The sequence below is a fragment of the Chlorocebus sabaeus genome, chromosome 11, assembly GCF_047675955.1.
Source record: "Chlorocebus sabaeus isolate Y175 chromosome 11, mChlSab1.0.hap1, whole genome shotgun sequence".
Taxonomy (NCBI): Eukaryota; Metazoa; Chordata; class Mammalia; order Primates; family Cercopithecidae; genus Chlorocebus; species Chlorocebus sabaeus.
In genome coordinates, this window is record NC_132914.1 from 83,294,462 (window position 1) to 83,307,620 (window position 13,159).

At 34.0% G+C, this 13,159-nt stretch overlaps 1 protein-coding gene across 2 annotated transcripts in view; it reads right to left on the reverse strand.

Annotated features, from left to right (window-relative positions):
- MGAT4C (MGAT4 family member C) overlaps positions 1–13,159 on the reverse strand; it is a 283,286-nt gene that overhangs the window by 69,694 nt on the left and 200,433 nt on the right. For both annotated transcript variants that reach the window (XM_008004182.3, XM_073020982.1), the window contains exon 2: positions 1,448–1,497. The gene's annotated coding sequence lies outside the window, so the exon portion shown is untranslated. The remainder of the gene's footprint in view (positions 1–1,447; positions 1,498–13,159) is intronic.

A 13,159-nucleotide genomic window follows, 5' to 3' on the forward strand; every position in this document is an offset into this window, starting at 1 on the left:
GTTTTCAGTTATAAGTGGGGACTAAACATTGAGTACACATGGACATAAAGATATCAGCAACAGACACCAGAGACTACTAGAGCAGAGAGTGTGGGAGGGAGGGAGTGAGGGTTAAAAAACTACTACATCAGGTACTATGCTTACTACCTGAGTGAATGTGGTCATTCCTATACCAAACCACAGTGACACACAGTTCACCCATGTAACAGACCTGCACATGTACCTCATGAACCTAAAGTAATATTTCAAAATATACTAATACAAATTAGAATATTAAAAAAGATTAAATGAAAATGTATCACCAACGCAGATAAAATCAGTGAACTGGATATAGATTCAAAGTAATAAATAATGAAATGATGTGAAAAAAGGAAGAGGTATGGAAAATAAAGAAATGGAAGAGGTTACATTAAAGGACATGCTGACAGAGGAGTTCCAGAATTGCTGGAAACATCTACTGACAGTTTCAAGAAGGCTAACACATCTAAAGTGGGATGCATAACATATCCAGTCATATCACAACCAGTTTCAGATCACTAAAGATTAAGAGAAGACTTTAAAAGCAACAAGAAGAAATGCCAATTACCCAGACAGGTGTAACAACTGTCTGAGTTCTTACAATGAAAACAATTGAGTTTTCATTAATAAATGGAATCCAGGAAGCAACATAATAAACTATTCAGTGGTGCAAGCAAAATTACTGACAATCTAGATTCACAATGGGGGAAATTATTTTTCAAGAGTAAGAGTAAAATAAAAACACTTTCAGACAAAGAAAACTTGACAATTCTTTACTAATGGAAATGATAAAGTATATACTTTTAGCAGATAGATAAAGTGTAAAGTCTGATAAGAAGTGGTAAAAAAAGGAGTAAATGTGTGAGTAAATCTCATATGACTATCTTATAATACAATAATAAAAATTGCTAACTCTTGGAATAATAAAGAAGATAGAGCAAAACTACTCATTAACACAACAATCTGGAGGGCTTTTGAGAATTGTAAGATTCTAATGGACTTGTATTTTAGGAGAAAGTTACAAATATTAATCACCATCCTCTGTGTGTGTGTGTCTGTGTGTGTGTGTGTACCTGCACAAGTGCATGCACTCTCTGAGAGATGCCTTAATTGTATTAGTTGTATTAGAATGTTTTGCTGTTGTTCTCTAACTTGATTTTCTTATATGGTTAACATATTTCCAAGTTTTAATCAAAGTATCAAGTTACACGGTTTGTACTCAGAAATGTCCAAGAAATGTTTAGAGTTTATCATGAAAACAGTACTATTGAAGAAATAGATTTATGTACATAAAATTGATGAGAAAATATTTTCAATTTAGGAATGTGTAGCTACTCCAGGATAATTTTACTTATGAAATATTGTTGATAATACATTAAAAAAATGTGTAGTCGCTTAGAAAACTACCATGAATGACATCCAATCTCACCTTAAGGAAGAAGCTGTCATAATCTGTGCTGTACAGAAACCGTTGATACCCTGGAAAAAAGAAAGTCTAATATTACTAACACGACCCACTGGTTTCTTGCTGATAAAAGTAAAATAAAAAGTATTCCCTGTAATAATTTGCTATTTTCCATCTAACTGCATTATGATCGTATTTATAAAATCTTTCTAACTTGACAGAAAAATATAGACCAAACATTTTAACGTAATTTATCCGTGTATGCATATTATGGAATAGACATACCTTTGTATTATGTTAAATTTTTCATTAAAAGTATCAAATTAATTATTTGAATTATATATAGCATAATATAAAGATACATACATATAAGTCTCTTTTAATATTACCATTGATGTCTGTGTTAGTAAATAAATATATTTTATAATATTCCACTTAAGCATAAAGTTATTTTACTTAAGAATGTATTTCAGTCCATATCACTAAACTTCACTTCACCAAAAAGGTGCACAGGCTAGTTTGTTACACATTTATCCATGTTATTGATTTTTCCATCATATATAAAGGGTTACAACATTCAAGAGATTGTTCCTGTTACAACAGTATAAATTCATTGCCTGGAACACAGTTTGCTATTGAATGTCTGCCAGACTGTGTTAACAAGGGTATTCAGAAGAAAACTGTGCAGGTATGAGACAATAAGTAAGTGAATAAAATTCTCTAAAGACAACATGCCTCTAAAATTATGTGCATTTTCTTTAAGCAAAGGTAGTCTGAGAAAATAAATATATTCTTATTTTGCATTGCCTTTTTCCACTATACATAAACTTATATTTATATTTTTAAAAATTCAGTGCTACTCTGAGGCTATTTAAGTACCTCTGAGTAGAACCAATTATGCTGTTTTTCAAAGTTTGGTGTTATGCAAACATTATTCTTTCAGACAAGAGTCAATTTTGAACATTTATATGCTCTTGAGGCACAGTTTCCTCCAGCTCTCCTGATATCTCGCCATCAGCATTTCTCCCTCTACTTAAATGTGCTGTGGTCAACTTAAACACATTTTGTCTTCTTCCATAGCCTTCACAGACACCAAGAATAGTTACAATTGGAGACTGACATTTTGAAACAGTAGTAGGTATTTTGGGATTCTCATGTCACATAAACTCATTTTGTAACATGAAGTTATCTTCACAGCCAATTAGTTATATCACAGAACACAGAGGTTAGGACCTAAAACCAGATCTCAGTCATTGGCATGGAGCAGAAAGAAAGCAGGACTTAAGGAGACCCAATGATAGATCCCAAGAAATTTGCTATTCAGAAGGCTATAGCAACAATTGGTTGAATCCCATGCAAGCATTGGGTATTTGGTCACAGCAAGGTGTTTGGTTTATGGAGTTTATGTTTTCAATATTATACATTTGGCACATTGATGAAGAGAATCTAAACATTAGAGATGATCATCAGATGATCAGGCAATCAGGAAAAATGGCATTGATTTTGAAAATATTATAACAATATTCATGACCAGAAGTGTTGTAATGGGTCTTTTGACTCTATTTACTAGTGATGAGACTTTAAATATAATTCTGAATACGTTTTAACAGCGGCTGATTTTTTACAAAGATTTCATGAATTTTGTGAAAGACTGATGGACAAAATGGAATTGCTGATTTATCTTTGTATGGCTATCATCAACTAGAAACTTTAACACACTGTAGGCACAGGACCTTAAAATCTCGTTAGTGGTTTATGAAGTTTATATTTGGCTGATAATTTCTCATAGACACTGATGAAAAATATCATGTACCTGAGAAGAGATAGTTAGTAAGCCAGATATTCAGTTAAATAAAAAGCAATTCAATTAAATAAAAAGTAATTAAGGAAAGATAATTTCATCTGGTTAAATTATATATTTTTTTATAAATATTTTGTTATCAAATCAAAATAGTTATTAGAATGTGTTCTATTTAGGTAGAAAAAAGTATGAATGAAAAATAATATTTTATTTTTCTAATTATTAATATTTAACAAATTAGGTAGTATCTTCAATGTGAATAAAATTATAATAGATATAATTTAGTTGATTTTGGATCCATTCTTGTGTGACTATCTCCTTTCTGAAGCATTGTTGTTAAAATGGTTAGTTTTTTGTACTATCACTCTGTAGCATAATGAAAAATATTTTGAGTCATGTTGCAAATAATTGTGCTAGCATAAAATATTTCAAAGAGTTTTTAAAACAATTGGAGATATATTTCATTTAGAATTTTCTATAAATTGGCTAATGGAAGTATTTTATTATTTTCAAGAAATTTCTAATATTCAAATATCTCATAAATACCTACATATGTGTTCCTAAATATATGTAACATAATACAATGAATCAGGTTGCCATAATAAGATAATTATACATTTTTATCATCTTTAGATTTTATAAATGTAAACTTTGTTTCTGTGTAAAAGGAAAATACATGTTTAAAAAATTTCAGATTAATGGTAATTGATTTGCTGCCTCAAAAAGAGGGCCCAGAATTTTTTCCTCAACAAAAAAAGGTAAGTGACCAAGCCTTCTACAGAGAGAGTAACCTAAAAATTATTGTTGATTTGTAATGGTTATAAAAAAGTTTTCAAGATAATAAAACCGACAAGTGAAAGTGAAATTCTTCATTAATATATATTTTTGAATACATATTCAATAAATTTCCAATTTTGAGATAAACGAACTGTTTCACTCATATAAATGTCAGGTATTGCTAAATTATATGTTCAATTAAAAAATAAGAAATGCATACTTCCTGTATTATTCACATAAAAGCAATTTCCTACATGAGCACATGAACAGCTTCAAGAATCAAATCGACCACACTACATCACTCAGCAAAATGTATTGCAGATTGGGAACACAAAACATGAAAGAAAATGAAAGACAGAAAGATAACCTTTCCCTTAAATCTATGCTCATCTGAATCTTAAATCATGTATTATTTTCCCTTTATATAATTCTTGAAGGGAGTCTTACAGAAAAAAAAAAAATGAGTTAAACTGACAGTTCTTCACTGTCAAGAGAAACCTATGGTCAGGGATATATATAATTCCCAGAGCTTTCATCATTAATATTTTATGAGTCTTGCTGATCTGTCCCATCTGGAAGAAAAATTTATCTTTCATTTGTGCAAGCGGTGCCTGCCGAGTAATAGATTTCATCTCTATAAGCTGAGTGGTGAAATGCAAACGGCAGTAAAGGTACTAGGAGGCAACGTGTTCACTTTATTTCTTTTACTGGAGTCTGGATGCACTTTACTGGAGTTGCAGAGACAGCCAAGCAAAGCGAAAGATCTTTGGGGAACTACAAATGTCAATTCCTTGCCAATATACCTCAGCTTACACATGTGAATGCCCACGTGTTCAATCTGACTTTTAAATGAGGTGATTAGCCACAGTGATTTTTTTTTTTTTTAACATAAACATATACAAGAAGATTTGGTGACTGGCGCATTGGAAAACCATTAGCTGAGTATTTGACTGTGTGTGTGTGTGTGTGTGTGTGTACACATTAGATGACTAAGAGACAAATTAGTAATTTTTGGACACTTCTAACTTAAAAGGCAGGATGTTCTGTCCCTTGGTTGAGCATGACTTGCCTTAGCTGAGCTAAGAATTTTGTGTAGGTTCATCTGTGACACTGGAGCTGAGTATCCTCTGGGCAGTATTCCAACACAGAAAAGCAAGCAGAGAAAGTGTTATAGGACCCCCTTTCAAAGACATAAACACTGGGACAATCTCTATAGCATTGGTCTGGACAATGACTTTTTTGGGGGGATTAAGACCCCAAAAGCATAGAAAACAAAAGCAAAAAATAGACAAATGGGATTATATCAAATTAGAAAGCTCTAAACAGCAGGAGAAACAATGAACAAAACAAAAACATAGCCTACAAAATGGCAAAAAAATTGTAACCATGTATCTCATAAGTTAATATTCTAAATGTATAAGGAAGTCAAACAAACTATTAGCAAGAAAACAAATGGCCCAGTTAAAAATGGGCCAAGGACAGGAATAAACATTTCTCAAAAGAAGACATAAAATGACCAACAGGTATATATAAAAAAATGCTCAGCATAACTCATTAGCAGAGAAATGCAAATAAAATTCACAATGAGTTATCACCTGGCCCCTGTTAGAATGGCTATTATAAAAAAGATGAAAAATAAGTGTTGAGGAGGATATGGAGAAAAAGTGAATGATGGTGGGAATGTAAATTAGTACGGCCACTATGGAAAACAGTGCGGTAGTTTCTCAAAAATCAGAAAAAAAAAAAAAAGAAGTACCTTATGATCTAGCCATCCCACTACTAGATATATAATGAAATGAAATGAAATCAGTATGTCAAAGAGATACCTGCACTCCCATGTTTATTGCAGCACTATTCATAATAGCCAAGATATGGAGTCGACCCAAGTCTCCAGCAATGGATAAATGGATAAAGAAAAACTATTCAGTCTTGAAGAAAAGGGAATCCTGTAATTTGCCATATCATGGATGAACCCAAGGATATTGTGCTAAGTGAATTAAGCCCAGCACAGAGACAGATATCACATGTTCTCACTAGTATATGGGAGTTATAAAAAAGCTGAACTCATAAAAGTAAAGGAGAGTAGAATAGTAGTTACCAGGGGCTGGAGTGGAGGTGTGGAGATAGAGAGATGTTCTTTGAAGGTTATACAATTTCAATTAGACAGGAGAAATAAGTTCAAGAGCTCTATTGTACAACACAGTGACTATAGTTAATAACAGCATATTGTATACTTGAAAATTGCTAAGACTGTAAAATGATAAGCATGTGACGTAATGCATATGTTAATTAGCTCAATTTAGTCATTCCACAATGTATATATTTTATTTTATTATTATTATTTTTTTTGAGACGGAGTCTTGCTCTGTCGTCCAGGCTGGAGTGCAGTGGCCACATCTCAGCTCACTGCAAGCTCCGCCTCCCGGGTTCTCGCCATTCTCCTGCCTCAGCCTCCAGAGTAGCTGGGACTACAGGCGCCCGCCACTGCGCCCGGCTAGTTTTTTTTTTGTATTTTTAGTAGAGACGGGGTTTCACCGTGTTAGCCAGGATGGTCTCGATCTCCTGACCTCGTGATCCGCCCATCTCGGCCTCCCAAAGTGCTGGGATTACAGGCTTGAGCCACCGCGCCCGGCCAGTGTATATATTTTAAAACATCATGTTGTACAACATAAATATATCCATTTTTATTTATCAGTTAAAAAATAATGATACATTAGCTTAAAAAATAAAACAATAACAACAAAAGCCAGAAACACAGTGAGTTTATCTAGTTCATAGGTCAACCATGAGTGAAGTGTGGGTCCCTCATTCGGATGAAAAGAAATTTCTGGAGAAATGTATTTAGTGCATAATCAGAAAAAAACATACTGGTTTTAGAGGAGAATTTTCCTTCATTAAAGAATCTAGAATTTAAAACTCCTTGAAACAGTTTCTCTTTTCTTCAACAACCTTATTTTAATTTTTAATGAAATATTAAGGAGTGTGATTATTTAACATCTTTCTGATCTTTTAGAGCATAAGACCCTTTCTATTTTCTGCAAAATTGTATCCCCAGAGTCTTGCACACTGTTGACAAGAAGTAAATATTCAGTAAGTTTTTGTTGAAAGATTTGCATATTTTTCATTTTTATCAGTAGCTTCCAACATGTTCTAACATAATAAGCCTCAACAAGGCTTGGGGTAAGAGTGATGATTTACTCAAACTACAGCTACTAATCATAAATTTACATAAAGCTCTGTGGTAGAAATCGAGTGATACTAAAATGCCTAAGATTAATTTCTGGGCTTCAGAGAGTTAACCGTCTAGTTGAGGGAATAAGATGTGTGTGTAAAAATAATGCCAAATGTGAAGTATTAAGTGACTAGAGAATATATGAGCTGAAATTGTACATTAGACAAAAGAAATAAAAGGACATTCCTGATAAGGAGAACCACATGAGTAAATACATTAATATCAAAAGTCTCTAAACCATAAATCATATAAGTGATGTTGAGGATGATGGAGATTAGAATGACTGACAAGAGAACACTATCCCTGTCTATAAGAACTATCTACTTCCCATTCTTTAATTGATTTGTCTATTTACTCTTTGTCATAGAAAAGCATGCGATTTCCATGTATGGAAAGGATCAACACTGAATACTCATGTTAATATAATATTACCACAAATGTATAAGGACTTTTTTTTTTCTGACATTCAACTGGCAGCTGGGTGCTTCAAACTTTTTGAATCTTTACCATCCTAAAATGGGTGAAAGTAAAGGGAGAATGGTATCTTGTTTTCATTTGAGCTTTACTTATGATTTAAGTATGTTTTCATGTCTTCATTCTCTCTTTCAGCCTCAGCTCTTTTTCCATTCCCCTGTTATCCAATTCATTTGCCTGACTCCTTGGCATCATTCCAGGCTATGCAATCACAAGTGGAGCAGATAGTCATTTTCAGAGAAAAGTAGTCATTCATTGATACTCTCTAACTAAGTAAAATGGTTACTAGTTGTTACTCTTAAATGGCTTGGCTATACCACTAGTTTTAACAAGTTAGAAAAAATTATTCCAGGCATTCTTCTGGATAATTTTAATGAGTTCTGTGCTCACTAAAGCCTTTATTTTGCCATTAACTTGTTAGCTCTATTATTAGCTAAATTTTATGTCACTTTGAGAAAACTATTATTTGAACTTAAAAAGCAGGCCATATGTGAAATGAACGATCTACTTATTTATTTTATTTTGTAAATTATACTTTAAGTTCTAGGGTACATGTGCACAATGTACAGGTTGGTTACATATGTATACATGTGCCACGTTGGTGTGCTGCACCACCAACTCTTCATTTACGTTAGATATTTCTCCTAATGCTATCCCTTCCCCTGCTCCCCACCCCAGGACAGGTCCCAGAGTGTGATGTTCCCCACTCTGTGTCCAAGTTGTTCTCATTGTTCATTTCCCACCTATGAGTGAGAACATGCAGTGTTTGGTTTTCTTCCCTTGTGGTAGTTTGCTCAGAATGATGGTTTCCAGCTGCATCCATGTCCCTGCAAAGCACATAAACTCATCCTTTTTTTATGGTTGCATAGTATTCCATGGTGCATACATGCCACATTTTCTTAATCCAGTCTATCATTGATGGGCATATGGGTTAGTTCCAAGTCTTTGCTATTGTGAATAGTGCTGCAATAAACATATGTGTGCATGTGTCTTTATGGCAGCATGATTTATAATCCTTTGGGTACACACCCAGTAATGGGATCCCTGGATCAAATGGTATTTCAGTTCTCGATCCTTGAGGAATTGCCACACTGTCTTCCACAATGGTTGAACTAGTTTACACTCCTACCAACAGTGTAAAAGTGTTCCTATTTCTCCACATCCTCTCTGGCATCTGTTGTTTCCTAACTTTTCAATGAATGAATGATCTATTTAAAGTGATAATATAAAAATTTAAAGTTACGTAGGAAAATAAACATGCTAATATTGGAGAAAATATTTCTGTATTTCCTTGATTTTAAAATCAAAGTAGTTTTCTTTAAAGCTAATATCAAATTAGTTGAACTTACATTATTTTCATTTAAAACGATCTTTTATATCCTTTAGATCTCAAAAAATTTTGAAATTTGCAGATTCCATAATAATGTATGTCTAAAATTATGTAAACTCTTTTACTAATTATTATGATTTACTTTTTTAGAGACAGGGTCTTGCTCTGTGGTTCAGGCTGGAGCACAGTGGTGCAATCATGGCTCACAGTATCCTCAAATTCCTGGGCTGTCATAGTATCTATGCTTTTGGTCTTTTCAGTACATTTCTTTCCAATTATGTAAGTGAATGAAACTCTGCTGCCAAAAGGAACTTCTGGTCAGATCCCTCTTGTTTCTGATCCCTTTATTGGTTTCTTATTGTTTGAATAAATACATTTCTTAGCCATATATTTTACTCCCACCAATAACTCTATCCTGAAACTACACTGAACTACCTGCCATTTTCCAAACATATTTCATGTGAGCTTTCATGCTTCAGTGACTTTGAACATATATTCCATTTTTCTAGACAATACTTTGATTAACTGTCACCTCTGCAGGAATGGCTGTGACCCCTATAGCGATCTTGGTCTCTCTGTCTTCTTGGGACTACAATTAGAGAACTAAGTCCATCTTACTGCAATCTTTGTGTGAATGCCAGTATCTACCCAATGCTATAACCTCAAGGGCAGAAATCATAGCATGCCATTTTTGTGTTTGGAATACAGTAGATCTTCAACAATTGTTTGCTAAATGACTAGTATAATAAATTCATAAAACATTTTCCCACTAATTGGAGATTTTAAGGGAACTACTTTAATTCAACAAGATTTCTATAGCAGACAGATCTTTGACTTCTATACACTGCTATTTAAGAAACTAATTTTGATTTGACAGTTGTTTCTGGATGTCTCAAATAATGTATTATTATAGATTTACTTAAATGTAAAGGCTTTTTAAATGTAGATTTTAACCTACATTACCACACTTCTTTGCTTAATGATTAAATGCACTGTTGCTTAGATTTTTATAAGAGAAAAGAGGCAGTAAATAAAATGCACATTTAATTAACACAGTGAATATTTTTTGTATCTACATATTTTAGTTGTTAATGGGATTTCATGACCTAAATTGGCCAGAAAACTGTAATATTATTTTATAACACTCATGCATATAAATGCTATAATAAATCTGCTAGAAAGAGAGATAATGCAATCAAATTTAAAAGCCTCACCAGAAAGATGACAGTTTTCTTTCTGGTCATTTCTTTGAGTAGTTTGTATAAGTGGTATAAATCTCCACAAATCTATAAAATATTTTACAGTCTGCCAAATAAAATGTTCAAATTCCTCTCATGACTTCTTTCTGCAAGAAAAATGAACTCAATATTATGCTAATAGTAAAAAATATTTTCCCTAGTAGTTTATATAATATTCAAAAAAGTTTACAATTAATTATGCCTACAATTTACAGTTCTTTAAAACTGGGAAATGCTTTAAGCATATTATTTTAATCGACTCGTACAATAGTTTTATGAAGCAAGTATAACAATTTGTGATATTAACTTTATCTTTCTTACTGAGAAGTGAAGCCCTAAAAGATTTGATAACTTATCCAAAGTAACATATATATGTCTTCTAGGTTTGCAATGAAATTAACTCGTGGTATATAGTGTAGAAAAACATCTTTCTTTTATTGACATGGTGTTTCTATGATTTTAATAAAAAAGTAAAAGTTAATTCAACTCCAACAAAACAGGCTTGAACATCTAATTTAACATTTTATTTATCTTTTAGATGTAAAAATGTCTCATTTTTTTCAAGTTTCACCCTCAAATTCTCCCCAATTCCAATCTTACTAATCAATGGTCTTACATGTATACAAAGCATTTACAAAGATATGCACATTATTTTTTTAGGAATATAAGTAGATTTAAAGAATATAACATTTTACACCAACATCTTACTCAATTCATATGCCACAACATTCCATTTCCCTGGAAGATCGAACATGTTTTTTGTTTTTATTTGTTTAGTTTTGTTTTTTGAAACAGAGTTTCACTTTGTCTCCCAGGCTGGACTTCAGTGGCATGATTTTGGCTTATCGCAACCTTCACCTCCCAGGTTCAGGCAATTCTTGTATGCCTCGGCCAACCGAGTAGCTGGGATTACAGGTGCCTGCCACCACATCTGGCTAATTTTTGCATTTTTAGTAGAGATGGGGTTTCTCCATGTTGGCCAGTCTTGAATTCCTGACTTCAAGTGATCCGCCTGCCTCTGCCTCCCAAAGTGCTGGGATTACAGGCATGAGCCACCACACCCAGCCTTAACATGTCTTCTTAATGTTCACACCAGCCCTTTCTTCATCATTTATTCATCTCTTTGTTTTAATCTTTGATTATCCCTTTGTTGTTTTCAGAAGAAACCATAGTTCTCTGGAGGAGCTGGGCTCAGACCAGTGTTTCCAGTTTCCTTTCTGCTGGTTGGAAACTGACCTGTCTTCTGTGTTCTTTGTAAGATACAGATAGCGCATGCTACCCCTTTTCTCCCTTTTGGAAGATACATCTCCTGCTGTCAGGGAAGACTAAGGATATTTAAAGCCTCAATCTGAAGTGGCCTGTATAGTTGACAGAGGCTACGTAGGTTGTAGTAGACAGATCTTTTTGCACAACCACAGTGGGAAACTTCAATGTAGCTGATTACAAGGAGCTAAAGTGAGAAGGGTTCTGTCCCTTTGGTTCTTGCTCCTTTCACTAGACCATCTCTCTGTATCAAGAACACCAGAGCAGCAACCCCTAACACAGGACTCTAACACTGTGTAAGATAAGTTTTCAACCCAACACTGTCTACCTTATAATATAAGTCAGCACACTGAAACTAACGAGAGGAATAAGAGACAAAGATCTGATACAGAATGAGAACAGGAATAAGGCAGAAAGATAAAGAAAAGACAGAAAGCATTTTCTTTCAAGACTTGTTTTCTTTTGCTATTTCTTGGAGGGAGAAAAGGAAACATGCAAATATGGCTATCTACTAGGATTAATTTAGTTAGATATAATATCAAATGAGGACTAGAACTTCAGTTTTTTTAAAAATTTTATTATTTTATTTTTATTATACTTTAAGTTCTAGGGTACATGTGGATAACATGCAGATTTGTTACACATGTATACTTGTGCCATGTTGGTGTGCTGCACCCATCAACTCGTCAGCACCCACCAACTCGTCATTTACATCAGGTATAACTCTCAATGCAATCCCTCCCCCCTCCCCCCTCCCCATGATAGGCCCCGGTGTGTAATGTTCCCCTTCCCGAGTGCAAGTGATCTCATTGTTCAGTTCCCACCTATGAGTGAGAACATGCGGTGTTTGGTTTTCTGTTCTTGCGATAGTTTGCTGAGAATGATGGTTTCCAGCTGCATCCGTGTCCCTACAAAGGACACAAACTCATCCTTTTTTATGGCTGCATAGTATTCCATGGTGTATATGTGCCACATTTTCTTAATCCAGTCTGTCACTGATGGACATTTGGGTTGATTCCAAGTCTTTGCTATTGTGAATAGTGCCGCAATAAACATATGTGTGCATGTGTCTTTATAGCAGCATGATTTATAATCCTTTGGGTATATACCCAGTAATGGGATGGCTGGGTCATATGGTACATCTAGTTCTAGATCCTTGAGGAATCGCCATATTGTTTTCCATAATGGTTGAACTAGTTTACAATCCCACCAACAGTGTAAAAGTGTTCCTATTTCTCCACATCCTCTCCAGCACCTGTTGTTTCCTGACTTTTGAATGATTGCCATTCTAACTGGTGTGAGATGGTATCTCATTGTGGTTTTAATTTGCATTTCTCTGATGGCCAGTGATGATGAGCATTTTTTCATGTGTCTGTTGGCTGTATGAATATCTTCTTTTGAAATCTGTCTGTTCATATCCTTTGCCCACTTTTCGATGGGGTTGTTTGTTTTTTTCTTGTAAATTTGTTTGAGTTCTTTGTAGGTTCTGGATATTAGCCCTTTGTCAGATGAGTAGATTGCAAAAATTTTCTCCCATTCTGTAGGTTGCCTGTTCACTCTGATGGTAGTTTCTTTTGCTGTGCAGAAGCTCTTTAGTTTAATTAGATCCCATTTGTCAATT